Raw genomic sequence first — 22,647 nt, forward strand, 5'->3', positions numbered from 1 at the left:
TCTCTGTCCAGGTTTTAATGCGTGAGCATTCTTACAGGGTGTACTTTGCGCACTTGTCGGGGGGTATCCACGCTTGTAGCTATGTATCTCTCTGTGTTCGTATCTAAACGTCTGCTCAAGTTAGGCATCAGATGCGTTCGTTCTTAGCTCATCGTGTGCAACGGCAAGGACGTGCACCCAGCCATCCGTGCCCGACTTGTGCAGACGATACTATACAGACGACCACAGCGCCGCACGGGGGCACATTGGATGGATGGATGGATGGATGGATGGATGTTATGAGTGTCCCCTTTGGAACGGGGCGGTGGTTTGCGCCACCAAGCTCTTGCCTTTATACTGCTTAATGTCCTACCTAGATTAAAACAAAAACAAAAACAAAAACAAAAACACTATAAACTCCCACAACCAAATTTTCTGGCCCCCTATTGCGAAGTTTGCTTTTGTACGTCGCCCCTTTTTTGTCGCTTGCCTACTTTTCTTCCACCAATCTTCCAATCGCCTCTTAATAATCTCTATTGCGGAAATGTTTACTATTCCCCTGCTCTCGCTGAACCCGAGGGCTTCATGGAGGCCAGTGGTGCCTGAATCGACCGCTCGGCAGACGTCTTCACATTCTAATGAAACATGCTCCATCGTTTCCCTAGCTTTACCGCAGCAAGCACATGCTTCTTCTATCTTCTTATATCTCGCGTTATAGGTGCGTGTTCTAAAGCATCCCGATCTCACTTCGAAAAGTGATGAGCTTCCCTTTGAGTTATCATAAATTCTTTCTTTCCTGGCGCCAGGAAAGAAACAATTCGGCGCCAGTTGCGGACGCCACCTACCGCAAGAAATTTGCAACGGCAAGGAGTAGCGCGCGCGGGCCTCCTTGTTTCTCTGCTTAGTGCTAAGCAGCGCAACGCTATGTAGCCACCGAGCGGATTGAGTAAGTAGAGCAAATGTGAAATGAAAGCAGTGAGTTCGAGTACGAGTCTATTGATGCAACACACTTTCTCTTAAGCTTTCTTCTAAATTTTCTGTTGCTAGTTTTTCAACGTTTCTAGTGCTTATCAACTGCGTCTGATCTGATGTCTTGTGCTGCCCCCCTTCCCTCTCTTTTCTCTTTGCTTCCTTCTTGTGCTCTCTTCTTCAGGCGGGCGGACATGTATGTATCTTTCAGGAGACAACTAACTACTAGCCTGCTTCTCTTTCCCTCTGTGTCATGTTTGTATTTCATGATTTAACGATAATAATAATAATAATAATAATAATAATAATAATAATAATAATAATAATAATAATAATAATAATAATAATAATAATAATAATAATAATAATAATAATAATAATAATTGTTAAGAAGATCGAATTAAACATTATAAATCTAGTAGACCCTGTGCACATGAGAGCTACGCAGTGCAAGAGAACAAACTGTCCCTCTTGCCGGTAGAAATTAAGGATTGTAGCACTGCTAGGAGCTACCTTCTTTTCCTATGTGCCAACTAGCCCAACAGCAAGCTCTACCACTTTCCTTTCCATCGAGGAGGGTATAGACGCACTCCTATATCCCTTGTAAAAAGATGTGTTCAGACAGTCTATGAATTTTTTATAGACGCTGTTGCCTGTCTACAGGTATTCACTTTTGTCAATAGGAAATCTATTGATGGTCTACAGAAGGAACGCCGTTGAAATTTTCAGGAACCTCACTTGCACTTTCTAGTTCACTTCGTTTTCAGATTTATAGAGCCTGCGACGTTTTCTTCATATAATACTTTTTTATTATTACTATTATGTTTAAGACAATCACCACGATGAATGCAAGACGATTAAATATCCTCTATTTTCATTTCAATAAAGGTGTTCTCTCTATATTTCTTTATTAAGAATGACTGCGTTTAGGTCAAAGTTACTGAGATGTTTTTATCGTTCCGGTGTTTATAGATTCTACATAGAGAAACCGCGTTAGCATGTGTATATGTTGTTTTCTATTGAATATGTAAAGACAGTTTGTAGGAATAGTCGCCCCCTATCCACGTCTGCCGAACTATACGACCGTTTTTGCGTTCTGCCCCCATTCGTACGCGACCGCCGCAGACAGCAATCGAACTCGAGACCTTGCGCGCAGTTTCCGTGGCCAGCCGCGTAGAACTTAAGATATCCGTTGTGAGATACTGAAGTAAACAGGACGACACTAAGCTATTGTTCCACGGAAGGAATAAGGACGCTGAAATAATTCGAAAGGCAAGAAGAGAGGGGAGGGGGAGGGGGGACGTCCATGCGCAGTGTTGTCATTGTCTTTCTGTTATTCAGCGTACGTTCTTTCGCTTACTATATTTAGCTTTTCCATATGCCTAGAAGGTTAAAAAGTCGTTTTTTTTTTCTGAAGTAGTATGAAACACTTTGTCCTGCAAGCATATATATATATATATATATATATATATATATATATATATATATATATATATATATATATATATATATATATATATATATATATATAGGAAGTCCGACAACACAAGGCTGCAGAGGGACCTCCCGTGCTAAAGTCAGCTATAAAACGACAGTAAGCATAGTTGAATATACGAGAACGATCGACAGTTATTCAGTAAGACCAACAGGAACATTTATTTTTCCTTCCGTTTAATTTAAATTAACAACGACGATCGAAGATTTTCGCGCCGGGAATCGACGTCGCCTTTTTCTTTGCTCTGTGCGTGCAACAATTACCTTTGTGAAAAAAAAAAGTATGCCTGCAACCTGCGCACACATGCAGAGAGAGAGAGAGAGAGAGAGAGAGAGAGAGAGAGAGAAACACCGAATATGTGGCGAATGCATATGACAAGCGATCGTAGCGGAATTCGCAAGCTATGTAGATTGCCTATATATCTCCAGCAGCACTGTGAAAGTTCATTGTGAATAAGTAATAATAACGTCGCACTCGCGACGTCACTTGAATACTGCCTACGTAGCAGCGCGATAAGGGCAACGACTTATACTACGTCACACCGTGCACGACTCACTCGTTTTTGTTTCGTTGGCGAAATCGAGCTTTGCGCTCTGAGTTCACGGTGAACGCGCAGGAGCACAGATTAACGAGACCGTTTCCTGGACTGGCTCTTTATACCAGTTATCTAACATAACGCGTTCACCGACCGCTGTGCACGTGAGCATGCTATTTATTAGCCTGCGATATTTCTACTAACAAATAAATTAGCTCAGAGAGACGGCCAGCGCTGTCCTTTCTTTCTATGTGTTGTTTATCATGTTTACACAACTAAGCCCTCCGTAAAGCTATCGCTACAGAGTTTCCTACCGAAAGGCTTTGTATATGCGTCAAATATATATATTCTTTTCGCAGCATAGGTTTCATCATACGTTGTATTTCTTTTCCTCGCACAGGACGTTTCCTCAATGTCGCGCTGAAACTTACAGGGCAGGCCCTACGGAAACCACGTCGGTCGAGCGCCAAGCGCAACTGAAGCACGAATAACGGTAAAGTAACATGCGTTGTGCTTTACTCAACTATTCGATGCCAAATCCGCATCACACCATCTGCTGGTTCCCGGCACACCTCGGAGAGATCGAGGACGCCCCTCGCAATCTCAATGAGATGGCTCACAGGAGCGCGCGAGACCTAACCTTCCGCGACGCCCCCTATTCTGGTCGTGACCATCCCAGCGAGAATCGGGACCCTCCCGCCACATATAACGAGATAACAAAGCACTTTTATCTAGACCGCAGAATATACAGCACACCTCACAATAAGCTCACCAGGCCTCAAGCCCTGACGTTCAGAATGCTTCAAACAAACACGTACCCCACGCAGAACAGACTACACCACTACATACCTGACCTATACAAAACATCATATTGCGAAAATTGCCATAGCACACTAGACGTACATCACTTGCTCTGGCCGTGTGGTCGGACCCACGCAAACAAGGATCAAGACTCCGCCAGGCTACAAGACGCATTACGCAGCACGGACCTGGCGGAGCAGCTCTCGGCCATCCAGCGAGCCCACGATGCGGCCAGGGAGTTACAACTCCCGGTCCCAACGTGGGAGTAGCCCGCTCTATGGGACCTTGCGCCCCGTAGCTCGCAGGACCTTTCTATAAAGTTACTCCATCCATCCATCCAAATCCGTGTCTTGGCTTGTACAACCACGCACGATCCACTTACTACCCGGTACAATCCAAGTATACAAGTCACGAGACGAGTAAATTCGAACAAGCAGCCAAATTCACTCATGTCGTCGAGTTCCGATATATCGTTTTGAGAGTCGATCTGAAAAGGCATGGCCACATTGTGAGCGAATCAGACATGATCCGGCGGCAAATTCGACAATATAGCTAAATTTGGCCCTCCAGAATGGCCCGATCCATGGCGGAGCAACTGCAGCACCAGATTTGCTCCTATATAGCTAGAATTCGGAGCGTGTGAGACTCCATATTCTTAATCTCGTCCAGTGGCACGCGCTCCGATGCTCAAGAACATACGGTCGAGCACGGTTGAACGGCCGAAAACTTATCAACGCGTGTATACGTGCTTCAACGTCATTACTGACTTAAATTGTGGGGGCATAGCACGCGAAAACCCCGATGTGATTATGAAGCACGCGCCCTAGAGGGGGCCGGCACTCCGGATTAATTTTGACCAGCCGGCATTTCTTTTTTAACGAGCACCCATGGCACGACGCACGATGGCTTCTTTTAGTGTGCCCCATCGGAATGCGGTCACCGCATCGGGGATCGAGCCCACGACCTCGAGCACAGCAGCGCAAGCACCATATCCACTGACCTACGCGGGCGGAGGGCGCTATAGAACGTGGCGCCTGCGTGCATAATGTGCGCTCGATCCCGATGCCTCCCGGGCAAAAGTAATATACCTGGCATTGCCGTCAAATTCCGCCATTTCACAGCTTTGAGCAAATCAGGGAGGGCGTACGTGAGCCAATCAGAGCTGATAGTATGGCTTGTACGGCGGCGAACTAAAAAAAAAAAAAAGGAATATGGCGGAATTTCTGTGTCTACAATGCGCCCGACATGGTGGAGCGACTGCAGCGCCAGATTTTCCACCTAGCGCCCTTAACGTGAAACCGCATAACCTTACTTTCTTCTAGTTGCACGCACGCTAATGTGCAAGAGTAGACGCTCGAGCACGCTTGAACGACCGAGCACTTAACGTGCAATGTGCGTGCTTTTTAACAATGGCGCCCCGTGTGTGTATGCAATTCCCCCCGAAGCCTCGCAGGCACACGTATATAACAGCCATTCGTCCTTTAGAACAAGGGGGGCCCTCTATGAACGCTATAAGCTGATAAGCGGTGAAGGAGCGAGGAGGGGGGGGGGTCGTGAGGCCCCCATTCTCTCGCGAAGCTAAAGGGAGTCCTGGTGTGTATATATACACTGCGACTTGCAGCCAGGCCCTTTCGCGCCGCTCACTCAACCGCAATCTCGCGAGCGCGATGAGTTTTTGTTTTGTTTTGTTTTCTTCCTGCGCCGTAATTGTGTACACAAGCCGAGCGCATCCCGTAAATAGCGAGCGCTCGCCTGCTTACGTGCTGGACGAAACTCGGGAAAGAGAGCGGGAAGTTCTCGTAAAGATCGGCCCGTGTGCATAGCATATTCGCTCCCAGGAAAAGAAACCAGCTTTGAGTAAATGCGACGCAATATCTCGTTGCCTTGCTCTGGCTCGTTGAGCGAGCGTGTGGATCTAGAAGGAAAGAAAGAAAGAAAGAAAGAAAGAAAGAAAGAAAGAAAGAAAGAAAGAAAGAAAGAAAGAAAGAAAGACAATAAAGGAAGGAAGGAAGGAAGGAAGGAAGGAAGGAAGGAAGGCCGTTATCGTAGCCGGTAGGAGCAAAACTATTTTTAATGCTGGTCCTGTAAAGACAAAGTAAAGTTAATAATAAAGGTCCTCAATTACTTCTGCGTGTAGTCTGGAGCATGGAGATACAATGCATTTATCTCAACCAAAACAGGGCTGACTGCGGTATTCGATTTAGCACTTTAATTTTGTGCATTCTTAGAACTCCTTCTCGAAGCTGTTAGCCTCTCGTGGGTCGGCATTTTTCGTGTCCATGCAGCGGATGCGTGGGCCAGAAACGTGGGCCGATACCGGAGGTTTCGCAATACAGGGCCGAGCCGCAGTGGAGGTGATCCGGGCCTCAAGGACTCGGCAAAGTTAAGCGAAAAATGCATGCGTTCTTTTTAATCAGGCACACAACATGTTGATAAGTATATTCGTTTTAATAAAGAGCAAACACCAAACAAGCATCCGAAGCACATAACTGCTGATAAGACGTTCCTGATAACAATGCGAAGCACGTAGCACTCCCCGCGTATACGTTTCCTGGTAAAGATTACTGTTGTGCAAGCTGCCGCGGCGACGGCAGCTTGCGGCGTGGGGAGTGACGTCACGAGCCTTTCGTATATAAAAGAACGAGCCTAGCAACTGATTTCATGGTTGTTGCGTCACCGCTGTTGGTAGGCAACGCATAGTTAGGACTCCCAAGAAGCAGCGTGAATACGAGGAGCGGCAAAGGGAAAACAATACGACCAGCGGCGCCATACTGTCAACATTGTCGTTACTCCCATTACCCTAAAGCAACAAAGCACTGCGTAACCCCTCAGCAGTTGTAGTGGTGGTTTTCAACAGCTTCGCTGGATATCCACTGTCGCAGGGCCGGGATGGCGAGTCAACTTTTTTTTTTTTACTTTTCCTCTTATTTCGTAACTATAAAAATAAGCACGAAAACGCCCAGTAAGAAATCGACCTCAACGCAAGGAAAATACCGATTTATGAAGTAACTGGGGTCGCATGCGGCTATACGAGAGAAAAACAAAATTCTTATATCAGTCAATAAGTTGTGCCGTTTTGACTAGCAATGATAACGCTCCCATAGAGTCCTTTGCATCGGCCTTTTTGTATGTGCTGGTTCCTTTTTGCACCTAAATTCAGAGAAAGCTGTTGAAAACACGAAGACGTATAGGGTCTCGTGCTTTTCGACAGCGTTATATTTTATCAGACACGTCTGTGCATTTCGCCGCGCCATCAACGCCTGTCACCTGACTTGTTCCTATACAGTTGACGCATTACATGTTGTGCACTACACGCGGCTTATGCAGTGGGACTAGTGTTAACAACTGAGCTGTATCGATCTTTGGGCGTTGAGCCTGCATGACCTACATGCTCGATGCGGTCTCTTTGATCTTGTTGCATGAAGACGAAGTCATGTAAAGACTAGTTTGATATGCATGCCTTTATTCATGCCTCTTCACTCATCTTACACGTCGCGTAGCCCGAACAGCATTCTTTCTTAGAACCTGGTATTTCTCCAGCTTCTGAGAAAGGAATGCTTTTCCGCACCACCGGTTCTGGTAACTGCCATTGAACTGAATGATATAACGATATAACTCGCTTGATACATTCTATATTACTGCTGAAGAAAGAAAAATGAGGTGAGGTTGATGTGCCCAATCGCACTGCACACTTTGTACTTCGAAACGCTGTTGTAACTGTCTATGATAGATCTCGCTTATCAAAAAATAATAATAATTTGCCTGCTCTTTGACATCACAAAATTTTGCTACAATGGTAACATGAAACAATGTGAGAGCGCTTCCCACAACTGCGTGGGAACGCTTTAATATAAAAAAAGAATGGCACGTGTTCAAGTGCCTCCCCATTAAACGTATCTTATTTCGCGTAAATAGATGGTTACGGTGCATGAAATGAAAACAAACAAATTAGCAAGCAAGCAAGCAAGCAAGCAAGCAAGCAAGCAAGCAAGCAAATAACAAGAACGATACATTATTGGATTTACTAGCTCAGCTAACAACTGAATATTTTACTTACTGCCGTATCCGAATTCACAGGGATGTCAATTTTTGTGAACGTTACATCGTCATTCGTAGTTGCTTAACCAACGCTCCAGTCACATAGTGACAGCAGACATGTCAGAAGTGTACCAACAGTGAAGCGCCCCTACAGGTGTCACCGCCAAAGCGAGAACACGCGCATATGAACCATGGGGCTCAGCATAAATTGAAACTCGAGCGAATCAAAGTCCACTATAAGGTGCACCTTTTTTTTTCAGCGAAGAAAGTATAGATGACAACAGAGCACGTGTTGCAAAAAAAAAAGGCACGAAAGTCAAAAAGAGGCAGAAAAGCACTCGTTGCCAGCGCTTTTGATACACTTGCAAGTAACTAAATCAACTATGACCACTCAATCAATCAATCAATCAATCAATCAATCAATCAATCAATCAATCAATCAATCAATCAATCAATCAATCAATCAATCAATAAATCAATAAATAAATCAATCAATCAATCAATCAATCAATTTAGTCTAATAACCAAGAATTATATATCGGCAATAGAGGCGACGAAAGCAGGAAAAAGTCACAATTCTTGTCGACAACCGATGTCCCGCTTTCGTTTTCTAAGTTAATAATTTTCTGTTTATATTCCACCTGCCGTGGTTGCTCAGCGGCTATGGTGTTAGGCTGCTGAGCACGAGGTCGCGGGATCGCATCCCGGTCACGGTGGCCGTATTTCGTTGGGGGCGAAATGCGAAAACACCTGTGTACTTAGATTTAGGTGCACGTTAAAGAACCCCAGGTGGTCGAAATTTCCGGAGCCCTCCACTACGGCGTGCCTCATAATCAGAAAGTGGTTTTGGCACGTAAAACCCCATAATTTAATTTTCGTTTTCTGTTTATTTTCCCCTCCCAGCAACCGTAAAACGTTTCGAGACAGTGGTCTACCAGTGTTGCTATATACACTCTTAAAATTTTTACACCCTTATGGGTGTAATGCGGGTGTATTCATCTTTTCACCCTTGTAAACACCCCTGAAACACCCTTTTTTAACGGAAAAGGGTGTTCAACAAGAAAGCACCCTTGGAACACCCCAGTCTTTCTAATTTACACCCTAATTATAAGGGAGTAAGTCAACAAGCTTACAGTATATGATAAATGAACATTGCCAATTAAGGCGTTGATATTGGCTATACATGAAACGCGCGCTTCCTGCGCTTGAATTAGGTAGCTGGAATGATTAGATCGGGACATCTAGGCAGTAGCGCACTGGCTCCGAACAGTGGTCAAAAATGAAGTTTCCCACGAATGTTGATATCGAACGGATGACACAAACGCGCAGACTTTGCATAGCCAGATATCTGCAAAAGGCTTCATATGATCAATGGCAAAATATTTACAATGCTATCACTGAATACTTAAAGGTGTGCAACCAGTTCGACTGGGAATGGTTAGGAGTGAGGGCTAACGGTAAATAGCTCACCAACTTACGGTTTGTAGATGACATTGGCATACTCAGCAACGCTGCAGACTATTTGCAACAAACGTTTGAGGACCTTGTCGAAGAAAGCGTAAGAGTCTGATTGAAAGTTAGTATGCAGAAGAGAAAAGTAATGTTCCGCAGCCTGGCGAGAGAACGAATGTCATGGTCGGCAGTCAGCCTCTAGAACCTGCGCAGAAATACGTTTATTGAGGTTAATTACTCGCAGGGGCCTCTGATCAAGGAAATTAACAAAAATAAAAAAGTAGTTGGAGAGCTTGCGGCAGGCATTACTAAATCATGACCAGGGAGCTTACTGCTAACCATTGCTTTCTACCGTTACTAACGTATGGGGCCGAAACTTGGAAGTTACCAAAGAAGCTTGGGAAGACGTTGAGGACCGCGCAACGAGCGATGGAATGAAAATTATTAGGCATGACGATAATAGACTGGAAGACAGCGATGTGGATTAGAGAGCGGACGGGGATAGCTGATATTGTGGTTGACATTACGAGGAAAAAGTCGTGCTGGGCAGACATTGCAATGCGTAAGGGCGAGAACTGCTGGTCTATTGGAGTTGCAGAATGGGTGCTAAGGGAAGGGAAGCACAGTCGAGGACGGCAGAGAATAATGTGGACGTGATGGAATTGGGAAACTTGAAGACACGTGGAACCAGTTAGCACAAGACAGGGGTATTGGAGATCGCTGGAGAAGCTCTTATCCTGCGATGGACGTCAAAATGGGCTGATGATGATGATGTTGATGATGTGACGACATCCATGCTAGCTTCGCGGCATGTCATTCATGTTATGTCATGCATACGTGTCATGCACGTTCTGATAGCTCGATTTGCGTCGATTGCCGGGGGCTGGGGGGCTAGTAACGGCGCAGCCAAGTGGGGCACGCCGGGCACTTGTAACGCTCACTAACAGTAAAATTTTTGCTGCTATGGCAATGGCCCCGCTCCTTCCCCCTCCACGGTCAATTGGGACCCTCCCCCCCTCACGCGAAAAAATTTTCTGGCTACGCCACTGTGGGGAGGGAGGTGTAAGATTGCTCTAGACCCCTCCCCCTAACTTGTCAACGGAAACGGGGGACGGGAGGGCAGCTGCCGCCGGGCCGCAAACCTTAGGCAGCCCAATTACCGGCTGCATTTCCCTTTGGACGTGAATACTGCTCTAATGTCATTACACTGTAGGATTCGTGGCGGTTCGAGGGCATGTGACAACAACAAAAAAAAGAACACATACAGCCATCAGCAAGTCTTAGCTTGAGCCGATCTTTGGGAGCTGGGCAAGACTCTCACAAAAAAAAAAAACGTTTGGCACCCCTCTTACAGGCATTGTCAACTCTGGGTCCCACCGCTGACTGCACATTTCCGGTAAAAAAAAATCACACAGGAACTCCTCTCGCATTTGTCTAAGTGCGCGTGAGCATTGTGACTCTTCCTCATCTACACGCAGTCCATGTCGTTATTAATGTTATGAGACTTGATCCGACAAGTATAAGCGACAGCGCTGCGGCGACACGAGCTGCTCTGGTCGGCGGCGCAAGCAAAGTACTGCAGGTGACGGGGCCAGGCGCGCGTGTGACGTTCCGTTCGTTTTGAGCCGGTATTGCTCTTTAGCCCTCCTCATCCGCGTCGAACCATTATCAACCGTTCTCCGGCGGCGGCTGCTTGTGGCACGGCCGTGCGAACCGTATCTTGAAAGCGAACTGCATTGTGGACAGAGTGTGCCCACTGCTGAAAACTTCACGCGCTGTGTTCTCACCGTTTACTTCGCTTTGAAAACAGACGCGCGTACACCTATCTTGAAAGTGATCTGCGAAAAGCGCATAGTGCGGCATAAGCTGAAAGCTTCGTGAACGCAGTGTTTTCGCCGCTTCGGTCGCGTTGAAGCGAGAGCTAGCACGTAGGTGAATTCACTCGCTGCTGCGGGTTCTATTTTGAAAGATATCGTGCGGTACGGACTGATGGACGGATGGTTTTTCTTGTTGGGTAAGTATAGAAATGCTTACGTTATAAAAAAAATCGCAGGGTTCGTGAATTTCGCGATAAGAACCAACACCAACCCCACTACCCCGCCCCCCGCTGAGCGATTCCGTCTTGATCGCCCCCTCCCGACCCCGGGAAAAGGGACACTACCTCTCTATCTCAGTTGAAGAAACGATGATGAAACGTTAACAACGACAAGAACGGCATTTCCTGAGTTGTCTTATGGCCTCCGAGATTTGCGCGCGAAGCTGGCACGCGCGAACCTGGGAGGCCATAATTGGCCGCTTAATAACATAAAAAGACAAAGATAATGCCAAACGACACAGTTAAAAATTCAAAGAACTGATCTTAGCTATACTGTTTGGGGAAAAGGAATAAAAAATTAGACAGCCGCAACACACGCCACTAAAGCCGCCACCGCCGGCATAACGCGGAACCAACGGTTGGCAACGTTCATTCGCGCGTCATTGCTTCGTCCGCTTCGTCTCCGCTACGAGAGCCGCCATCTTCTCGCGCATAACGTTTTGTATGGTTTTGTTCTCTGAAATCCGCGCACATAGCTCATCGGTGGATGCACGTCTGCTCGGCGTCGCAATGCGGCCTGCGTCATTTTCTGGTGTTCGCGCAATCGGTGTGAAACATGTCGCATGTGAAATGTTTGATAGAAGTGCCTCACGTCCAAGTCAAGCCGCCGTACGGGTGTGTATGGCTGTGCGCCCCGTTCTCGGAAGCGTCGACGGGTTTCCGGCATGCGGATTTCAGGTACGTGCAAATGCGTTTCGCCCTCCTATTGAGCTCCGGAGCAAAGCGTGCAATATTTCATGTGAAAGATGCAGCGCCCGTCATCATGGTGTGAATTTCGAGCGGCAAACGAGAACTTTGGCACTTAGAGCACACCGCGGCTGCGAAGTCAGCGTGGAAATTGTTTTACGTTACCGTAATATGTTGCTGTCAGTCTAATCTGCTGCTTGTGGACAGCTAGCCCATTGACTTTTTCTTGTGGCAGCGATAGGTATATAAATACAAGCGGTAACAATTTTCGAGAGCAGAGAGTTGTTTCGCTCGATGTTTGGTCGTGTTCATGGCGTTATGAAAGCTAGTTCCAACTCCAAAGGGCGTAACATTGGCGCTGTTTACGTTTGTTTTCGGTGTCACGAGTACCACTTTCATGCTTTTGTTGCATGAGAGTGGTAGCTGCTACATGCCGTCTGGGCAGAATACAATAAAAGCAATTCCCTCACTTTCATACATATGCAATGTGACGTAACAAAATTTCCAGCGTTTTATTCGGAGCGTAAATATCCAGTATAGTTTAGTAAGAAACTCAAATTCTGTCTTAGCTGACAATTCTGTCTTCTGACAAGTGAAACTCTCATTCCTTTTTGAATTGTTCGCCCAAACCGCACCGCCGGAGATGCGTCATCGGGTAATTGACAGTAGCTTCGCTACGTGAGTTGTTTTATGCGCCAATATTGCCCGGTTAAGTATCCTGTTAATTTATGCCGACACTCGTTCATCTTGATTTTAAGCGGTTACTATCCCCGAGTACCGGACGATGCCAAACTTGTGAGGTGTAGCTAACGCGGGAAATTCAAAGTGGCGTGGCTGCAAGTTCCTGTTTTTACATTTCTTGCATTCAAAGCCAACAGACACAGTATCACTGATTTATTTTCCATTTCTGCTGTACTTGATCAATCTAATGTGACAACTGCATTTGCTCTTTAATGTTCTCCATTTACTGTGTGTTCAGCTCGGCTGCCGTCCTCTCTTCAGAGGATGCCGCTGTGATAGCTCTTTCGTATAGCACATGCTTCTAGGTCCTTGTGTTTCAAGGGCTCTGGCGAGGCAGCAGTGCTCCAAGTAATTTTACCATCCTATATATTTTATATTTTGCATCATTCTTCCACGATGGATTTTAATGTTCATAGTATTCGTCATTAGTCATCGCCATAATTTTATAGCACGTAGATTTTACGCACTTTACAGCGACAATTTTTAGGCCAGTTTACAGCCAAGCCACATCTTCCATAATACATCGTCAACATTACCACTTGTCATGGCGCTCTTTGGCCAAACCTGGCCCTTGCGCCATAAAACACCACACGTCATCATCATCAGCTTGGCTGCCAGAAAATGCTTGAATTTCTTTCAGTATCCAAGTGACGAAATATTTCACTGACGGCCGTGTGTGAAACACGCAAGATGACAAAACTGATAGCAAAATGATGAGATATTTCTTTTATAGCGTTTCGACTCGACTTTTGGTGAGGATGTCTATCGACCTTGGGCCTGGTGACAGCACAACCGACATCGCCAGAGTGCAGCCTATCAGTTGAGTGCCCCCGAATGGACCATCAACATCGGAAAATGAAGCAGAGCCAGGTAGGGGCAATCTTTACTTTGGAACAGAATACTGTCAGCTGCCTCTTTTTTTAAGAACTAAATAACATATTTACAAACCAATCCTTTCTCTTTGTGCAGCCTACATAGAATTGTTTTTTGCTTGTTATACAGACTTTCAGAAAGCAGTTCTTCTGAACCCGTTTTGCATGCACAAATAAATAAAGAGGAGTGCACTTTCTGAAGAAATTGATGCACTGAAATGTGCGTTCGACACAATGAGATGCAAAATAACCAACAACTTTAAAGCGGTAAAAAAAACAAGTTTGAAACATGTTCTAACATCATAACCCGCCTTAGCATACAGATCTAAATATAACAGCAACAGAGGTGCATGTAGAGAAGTGTTTGTAAATGTTTGCAAGATATGTACATTGTCTAAGAAATTGTTTTTATTTACTCGGAGCTTCTTGGTGCCATGGCAGTGCAGTAAAAGCTCAAAATGATGCCCCTGCTCCTAATAAAGCACCTTTAGATTTTAAAATTAAATTATGTGCTTTTACATTCCAAAGTCACAACCTGAAGTTTTGGGAACCTGGCCTTCTTTAATGTACACCTGAATCTAAGTGCATAAGCGTTATTGCATTTTACCCTCATTGGAGGGCAGCTGCCATGGCCTAGATTGAAGCTGGGACCAGCATGACTGAGCAGCATGGCATCATAGTAAGTGGGCTATAACACCAGGTCAAAATGAGAAATACTGCTTAGAACTACCAACTTCTTGGCTCACAAGCACTTTGCACTAAGTTAAAGGAGCATGGAGTACTGACAGCGACCGTTTATGTACCAATTTCTTTTTAGGCTGACTGCATTATTAGGGTGCGAAGCTTCAATTAGTCAAAACCAGCCTAAATTACAGAACCAGCTCAAAACACGCACCATGTATAGCTGGATTTGGACATGAAAATGGAGTCAATTCATGTCGCCGAAAATGGAGGTGGCAGTCACACTATTTCATGCATTTTGCCTAAAACATAGTCAATAATAATTAATTGATTTCTAAAATATTCTTTTCAAAAAGTTTTTTTCAAGCATGAAAGGAGGAGCCAAACGGTGTTCAGGTGCACGAGCGGTTAGTTGCACGGCACTTCTTGCATGTGTTCACTGGCTTCTTTCAAGCCTGAAAAAAAAATTTGTTGCACCTATTGAGCAGTAGAAAGCTGGATTGGGAATTTTTCAGGATGCTCTACAATTTTCGCACTGACACTTTTGCTTTGAATATAATTCAGCAGTTAAATAATCTTTAATAACTAATTACCTAATTAGGAAAAATGCAAGAATTGGTTTCACTTCCTCAAAACGATGGCAAACGACATTACCTTGGTGCTGTCCAGCTACGTGGCACTTGTACATATTTAAAGCTTGCACATGTCATACAGACCACCTGGTAATTACAAGGCATATATAGAAGTGGCTAAGTTGTGTGAGCCAGCCATGTGTAGCGAATCATGAAAAACAGCCATGTTTCTTTGACTTAAGGGCATGATAAGATTTACATGCTCGACACCTTGTATCAGTGTGTTCTAGGCCTGTTCGTAGTTTAGCTGCTACATAAACAATATTTCTCCACGTGTAAGCTCATATGCATCTTTCAAGTATGTTGCCTCGTGTGTCCAAAATAAACCATCCTCGCGCTTCCTTCATTATGTCTTCATCTGTTGCTGTGCTAAATTTTTAACATGCAACTGCACAAATTTTCATCTAGTTTTCATATTTCCTCGTTGTTTGGTGGCTTTATTTCTGAACAAGTTGTTTTCGTTAAACCCTGTTGCACACAGCAGTACACAGCATTTCTGCCTGGAGTGGGATTTTTTTTTCAAGATTGACATTAATACACCTTGCCTGGGCAATGTAAGGCATTCTACATAACACGGCCCCGCAATAATGTATTATATTGCATTCCAGCATCATGCAAAACTGTTTACTTACCAGATTAGAATATGTATAAGTGTTGGAAGTAACAGAACTGGAAGAAGCCAGCAGATAATGAGGCCAAGGAAAGCATACAGGAACATGTTTTAAGTTTTTTATATGAAGTATAGAAGTGATAAATTCTAGGTAAGTGAAAGTGGATTAAAAGATATCCAGCTGTGGGTGGGGAACGGACCCATAACCTTCACATTACGCATGTGATATACTAACCACTGGGGTACTACGGCCGTGTTCGAGCGTCGACAATCTGAGGGGCCATTGTGGACGGTTGAATGCTGCCTCGGTGGCACAGTGGTTAGTGCATCGCATGCCTAATGCAAAGGCTGTAGGTTCGTTCTCCCCCCATGCCTGGTTGTTTTTGACCATTTTCATTTCCCTTTATCATTTCTACATTTACATAGAAAATTACAAATAAGTTTCCACGTGCCTTTCCTGGCATCTTCCAGCTGTGATTCAGAAAAATTTTGACCCTCAGTAGCCTTTCTTCTCGTTTGGAAGAACAGGAGCTTCATTTTAAAATAATGAATTCACCTTGTTCAGCATCTCAATGTGGTCTCAAATCTTATCACAGCATATGTATTACGAAGTGAAGTTTTAAGATGATGATATAGCATGGAACCTAATTAGTAGCCTTTGTGTACAGATATAGGACTAGTCTAATAAATAGGAGGATTTTAAGAAGCACTTCTAACATGGTCTGAGCATGTGTTTAAAAAAACTAATCTAGCATGATTTCAGGCATAACTGTTGCCCCTGAAAAATATTTGGATCATCTGCATTGGCATTGTTTTTAGAGAGCACCAATACTGCTTTGATAGAAGTAGCCTCATGGAACATGAAGCATCGCTTCTTGCTGAGTCAAGGAAATATTATCAGCATATCTGAGGTGCATGTGTCATATGCTCGAATGCTGTTTAAAGGCTGCTAATAAGAAAATTACTTTATTTGCCTTCCAGAGACTGCTTCAGTAGTCTATGCTACTCGATCATAAATAATTTACCAGAGTGAACATTCATCACAGTTGGCTTTGCAATGTTTACGCAAAATACAATTGTCTACTAGACATGTGACTGCACTAAAACTTGGAATTAAATGACCAGTAAGATTTATGGGACCAGCAAAACTTAGTTTATTACTCCAGAACAAAATGCGAGGAACTTAGGTTATTTCTGCCATAGAGTTTCTTACATTAATTACTAGAGGGAGCTCTGGCGCTGCAGTCGTACCACCATGGGAATGACGGGAGGCACACGGATTTGTCTGATATTCGTGCTTGTGAATTCAGACGTTCTTGTGGCTTCGTATATTATACGCTATATAAATCTTATTGTAAATTTCAGCGCAGTCTATACTCTCCGAAGTGCAGAAGACGGCGCCAACACGCACAATTGCTATTAATTGCAACGATTGAGCTTGTCCAGGTGGCCAAATCGAAAGGCGCCAAGAGTCTCAAGGCACTGGTATGCCCGCGATAAATTCATCAGGGCGTTGCACTCGCTGGTCGTTACATGCCTCCGTGGCTTAATGGTTTCAATATCAGGCTTCTGTTCTAGAGTTCCTGTGTTTGAATCCTGTCGTCGGACGATTTTAATGCTTATTTATTTGTTACACAGTATTTTGTTGAAAATGACTAGTTTACAAAGTCACAAAACCGTTTGAAGCCAAACAGACGAAGTTTAGGCAAATCCATGTGCTTTCCATAATTTCCATGCTGGTACAGCCGTTCTTGTTTGATCTCCTGTGGACACTAACGTCAGAGTTCCCTCTAGCAATTGTATGAAACTGATTTCTGCAGCTCGCTCGTGCAGAAGCGGCACCACATCTGCTGCGTAAACATGCACTACCTTTCGGCCAAGTGCAGGGAATGCTGTGAACTCGCCCTGTACAAAGCCTGCACTAAGTAAAACAAATCACAACGTGCAGTTGCTGCCACGTTGAACTGGTGGAATGAGTAGTGAAATGCAGCACCTCCTGAACTAGTTCAGAAAGTGCAGGTTAATCAAGTGGAGATTATATAGTAACAGAAGTTGAGTGATACTGCATTACATTCACGAAATATACTTCATGATACTTTTCCATTTATTTCCTCAGTTATTAAGAATCCCTTTTGCATTGTTGGACAAAACTACAGAATGCCAACATATTTTCTAGCATTCACTGGTAGCAAACATGTCAAAACTTGTTCTAGTTTCTGGATTGTCGCTTTAGCCGTTAACCCCCAAGTTAATTCCGGAAAAATGTACCAAATTTTCCAAATTTCTTACGTACTCAATTTTTCGGTGTCATTCTCATTCTAAAAATATATTACTTCATTGGTCTCCGGTTAGAAATAACACAAAAATAAAAGCTGCTCTTGAGGGCAGCTTTCCCTCAATGCAGACTGTAACTCATCTTTGACAATAAGAGCAGCATAACATTGGGCAGAAAGATTGCGACTCATCATTGGCGATATTGGTACTACCTCCAGTCACTACTAGAGCTTGGGATCAATGGTTAAAGGTTGCGACTTTGTTGCTGCCCAATTTTAATTCTGCAGCTGTTACACTTGGGTGTAGCGTGTGTATGTACGTGTGCATGCATTAAAATGACTTCACGCTAGAGCAAAGCAACTGTAGTGCAGAGAGGCATTAGTCATCTTTATATATTTGCTTTGTAAAGATGCACTAAGTTTGTCTTTTGCAGTATAGACTTGGCGCTCATTGGCCAAAGATGCCCTTGTGCTACTAAAACCTGTCAATTAATTCGCTTTTTGCAGTAGCAGCTGCTTATTCCTTTTTCAAGATCGGTCTGTGAGTTTTAATGTTTTTCTGGAACTGTGCAATTCCCACTCACAGGACTGCATGTCATCTGAGGTGTTCGTTTTTCAATCAAGAATGTTGAGGTTGTGTTTGTAAAACTTGATTTCTTGCCTCAAACGAGCTTGTACAAACTGACCAAGCTGATAATTCTACCTGATTATATATTAAATATGTTGCGGTTATGAACCCTCATAATGAATGACACATAGTATAAAAATTTTATCTAATAAAACAATTTAATGAAATTTTTCATGTTTTTCGCGTTCGTGTTCACTTCTCTACTCTCGTGTCCTGTCTGCATGCCTCACCTCTTCTTATGCATATTAAATATCGTATAAACTTAACCATGCTTTTTTGCCACAGTGCAGGGGGAAAAGGTTCCGGTAACACCATGCATTCAGTATGGTGGCCCAGATGTGTATGCAAGCAACCTCCTTCATGTGGACCAAGAACTACTCTGCAGTGTCTCGCAGACTTCCATGCGAAGCCCTCAACATTCTCGTCTCAGTGGAATGGCTGCTCATCTATCTGCGTGTCCATCACCAAGACGGCCAGTTGTAAAGCTCCTGTACCCGTTTAAGAAAGCTTAATGATTTTTTTTATTTAGTTTTCACGGTTGGCCGTAGAATCTTAACATTTTTGATGTTTCTAACATTTTTACCTGGCACAAAGTGGTGCAATAACTTTAAACCAGTGTAATGTATTTAAGTGATGCTCGCTCTAATGCCTATCTAGTTTTGTTTGTGTTTAAGAAATTTGAATGTCTGATGAGGTAACAGCATTTGAATTTCTCATCGTGGCTCTTTTCAATGAGCTGCTAGGAAATAAGACGCAAAACCTATCACACGCCAGTTGTAGCATTTTTGTTTTCATGACTGAAGTATACTAGTTTCAAAAGATGGAAAGTGGGGAAAAAGCCTCAAGAACATAATCATCCTAGGATTGTCATGTCCTTACAACTCTGCAATGACTAATGCCTCATGCATCTTGGGAGCACATTGGTCGCAATGCCTACAGGTATACTTGATAAGAGAATAGCTTGCCCTCAGATTTGCCACGTAGTTGATGGCTGATGGCTTTTGTTTGTCGTCTTCATGTTACTACTATGTATTCAATATTCATTTAGATGTGCTGCGGTTTCTTGCAGTCATCTATATATATATATATATATATATGTTCGTTGCAATAAATATTTAGTTGAGAGTTAGCGCTCATCCCATCTGCTTCTAGTCTGTGTCCATGTCACTTCGCGCTACAATCCAAGATCATGTTACTGTACCAACTCGCCCAACTTTATATCCTTGTGTTAAAGACACACTCAGACTTGTTCTTACTTATGTGACCGGTTATTTTTGTGCTTTATAATAAGATGCAGTGCTTTTCGAATGAAAACATGTGATAGTTCGTAGTGAGGTTATTTAAAAAACTGTTCTGCTTAAAATTTAAATGAGCAAGCCTGTGCCATTATTCGGTGCTTATGTCTTTGTATTGGTATGGTTTTACTCCTTATCTTCCTTTTTTACTTTTAAAATGTGCAAATATTATTATGTAACCATTTCTCTTTAATGAAATAAATACTTTTCTTCTGACATTTTGTCACAAATTTTACAATGATTTTGTTCAATTAGGTAACCTTAGACTAGTTGATTGTTATTCTGGTAGCTTAACTTACCATGCCTGTGGAATATTCAGTGCAAGCACATGGTGAAAAATAAACTAAATTATTGGGTATAAGCAGGTCACTGACAGTAAATGGAGCATACATATATTTCAGGAAATAGTGCATGCTTATATATTGAACAGCACGCACAGCTACACATGCTGTTTTGTTCGTAAATGCTGAAACATTCGACGTGGAAGCACTTTGTTCTTTGCCTTTCAGTGCTACCTTTAAGTCATGTGTGAAAGTACTAGTAGAAGCATCCCGTGGAGATAAATGACAGCTTTGATGAATAGAGGTATAAAGTGTGTGCTTAAAACGGCAAAAAACTGCTTGACAGGCAAACGTATGCTTCTGTAGTACTGCACTTGTTACCGTCGCCAATCTATGCATTGCTTGCGCTCTATTGCAATATGAGCAACAACGAGCTATGGTGTCTTTCCCTCCTGGTGTTGCGAAAATTTTTGACCAAGAAAAGTGGAGGTTTTTAATTATTTCTGAAATGCATGTAACCATGCTTTTGGCTGTGTGCTGTTTCCACGGGGTTATAAGTACTGGTGCGCCAAGGTGCGGGAGATCCTGTGTCCTTAGTGCAGCGCTCTGCATCCTGCCGGCAGTATACTATCACTGCAGAGGAAGATTACGAAAAGCATGGCGTTTGTGCCTTGCTGCAATGGCGAAACCTTAAATTGTTTGCCTGAAAGGGTCGCACGTTATGCTACCACATGACGGACCAGAAGCGCAATATGACGACGCCTCACAGATTCTGGCTCATACTGGACAAGGTAGTACCATAGCTAAGGCTAGGCAGCATTCACAACAGCTAGTATGCCCATTGACTACATGGCTGTAGTGAACACTAAAATACTTGCAGGGATAACACCCTTTTGGAAGGGTGCTGTCCATGCTACACCCATATTGAAAGGGTGGTGTCTGCGTTACACCCCATAGAGAAAGGGTGTTGTTTGTTCTACACCCATAGGCGAGGTGACGTCATATTAACACCCCTTCTGTTGTGGGGTGTTAATTTGCTCCCCTTTGCTTGGGGTGTACCAATACACCCAAAAAGGGTGTCACCCATGGGACAAGTCATTTACACCCTTAAGGGTGTTAAAATTTTTAGTGTGTATGCAGGAATATCGAACGTAATTGAGTGGCACTTTTCCAGACCTTTGTCGTGCCAAAAGCTCGTATGAACTTAATTATGTAGAGAACTGTAGCTGCGCACGGAGTTCAATTACTTCATTAAGAAAGTCCCATTTCATGAGATTATATGCATTAATTCAGATCGCTTCTAGTTTTCGAGGAATCGTACTATACGTATAAAAAAAATGAGCAGTGAAACACGTTTTTCCGAATATTTGCTGAGCGTTTAAGTGTTGCTGCCTACATTTCGTCCGCAAAAATTTGCCATTGGTTTCTCAATTCAATTATTAGCAATTTCTAAATGTGCATTGCAGAAAGAATACTTCATACAGAAATGGCTTTTCACTTTCATGCCCAAAGCAGTGCGGCATTGCAAACGTTTTGCATATCTTTTCTTTTCTTCCTCTTTTATTTTTTTTACTAAAGGAGCATTGCTGTGCACTGCTGTGTATTTGATACTACAGAACGAAGTCCCGTCAGGTGGCATGGTATAACCTCTAACTTCATTCCCCCCATGAAGAGTACGTGATACCTGTTTGTTTTGTATTAATGTATGCGGTAATCCGTCAGGAAAAATAACACGTTATTATTATAAACGTTATATATCAACTGCATTACTCTTCTCGAGTCATGCTGAGCTCGACGCGAATAAGTGAAGCAGGGCCGCCTCTGTGCTGATTATACGAGTGCGCCCCCTGGCAGTTGCTAATGAGCTGTAATTTCGTAATCACATCCTGGAAGCGCATAGCGAACGTAGCTCGACCCGACGGTTGTTAATGAAGCAATTATTCGTCGATTAAGGCTTTGCGTTGGGGCCAGTTGGACTATCATACTTACGTTTAAAAAGCAGCGCTGCAATGTTGCATACAGAGACGAGAACAGCACGTACGAAGCGCTTCTGCCAACTGTTTATTAAGACAGCTAATTGTTTAAATAAAATAATAATAAATAAAATAAATTGTTTTAATAAACACTTTATAAATGTTCTTCGCACGTGCTGTTTTCGTCTCTGTGCTCAACGTTGCAGCGCTGCTTTTTAAGCGTAATTATTCGTTGCTGGAATTAACTACAGGGGCTACACCATGGTGCGGCTTGCATGACGGTGTTATTGTCGAGAGGGCTTTAGTGCCATACGAGGAGTTTCACGACGCAAGGGATGCATTATAAGGATGGCAGGCTGCTGCATTCAAGACAGCGACAGCCCAATTTAATAGTGCAACCTACTTCAGTCTAAACTATACGAGGCAGGTGCAGTGACTCAGGAGTCATGGGGACGTAGAAACTGACAAAGGTAGTTGATTGTAAAGGTGTAAGTAAGCGAACGCTGGCTATAGCTTTTCGAAAGAGCATTGAATAATATATATAAACGCCCCGTCCGTCCGTCCGTCCGTCCATCCATCCATCCATCCATCCATCCATCCATCCATCCAT

At 43.7% G+C, this 22,647-nt stretch overlaps 1 long non-coding RNA gene across 1 annotated transcript; it reads left to right on the top strand.

Moving 5' to 3' along the window:
- The first annotated feature begins 11,624 nt into the window (after positions 1-11,624).
- LOC142585423 (uncharacterized) lies at positions 11,625-19,999 on the top strand. The gene is made up of 3 exons (XR_012829090.1): positions 11,625-12,042; positions 13,526-13,662; positions 18,774-19,999. It is a non-coding gene; the product is annotated as an uncharacterized LOC142585423 (long non-coding RNA).
- Positions 20,000-22,647: the final 2,648 nt, after the last annotated feature.

The sequence above is a fragment of the Dermacentor variabilis genome, chromosome 6 (assembly GCF_050947875.1).
Source record: "Dermacentor variabilis isolate Ectoservices chromosome 6, ASM5094787v1, whole genome shotgun sequence".
In the NCBI taxonomy this organism is placed as follows: Eukaryota; Metazoa; Arthropoda; class Arachnida; order Ixodida; family Ixodidae; genus Dermacentor; species Dermacentor variabilis.